The sequence below is a fragment of the Pediculus humanus genome, genomic scaffold, assembly GCF_000006295.1.
Source record: "Pediculus humanus corporis 1103172108322 genomic scaffold, whole genome shotgun sequence".
NCBI lineage: Eukaryota > Metazoa > Arthropoda > Insecta > Psocodea > Pediculidae > Pediculus > Pediculus humanus.
In genome coordinates this window covers 708,056-708,792 of record NW_002987891.1, presented here as the reverse complement: position 1 = coordinate 708,792, position 737 = coordinate 708,056, and positions in this window count along the sequence as shown.

The window sequence follows — 737 nt, the reverse complement described above, 5'->3', positions numbered from 1 at the left end:
TTAATAAATCGTTTTTTGTTTTCTTAAAAAATTCGTAATTATTTATTTGCCAACCCAATAATAATTTTTTTTTTCTTCAAAATGTTCGAAATTTAATTTTAAATTCTACCAACTCAACAAACACAAAAAAAAAGAGATTTTAAAATAGACAAACAAACGATTTATGATGACGTCGTCGTCATTATTATCATTATTATTATTATTATTATTATTATTATTATTATTATGTTTTCTTTCATGTAAAATGATATTTTAAAAATAATTCGAACGAATTTACAAAAAAAAAAAAAAGAAAAAAATTTCGTTCTGCTAAGAGAATCGATTTTCCCCCGCCCCCGCTCCTTTACTCTTTCTCCTCCTACTATCCGTTCTCGAAACAATTAACCGGAACCGTGGGATTAGAGTCTTTTGTGTAAAACAGTTTCCGTTTAACAAAAAAAACCGTTTCTTTTTCGGAACCGATACACATTTACGCATAATAAATTTTTCATTGCGGAAGGTCGCCATGTTTTCGCGCACAAACACTCCTCCCTCGCATGCCGAAATTAATATTTTCTCAATAAACCTGGAACAAAATTCAACGGAAATAGCTCAATTCCCCCACGGAACTCATTCCGAAAAAAGAAGAGACATTCGAAGAAAAATCTAACAAAGAACGACAAGAATCGTAAAACTAACAAAAAACTTCAACATGAAAACAAACAATGAGCATTGTTTTGACGCCATCATCATTATGT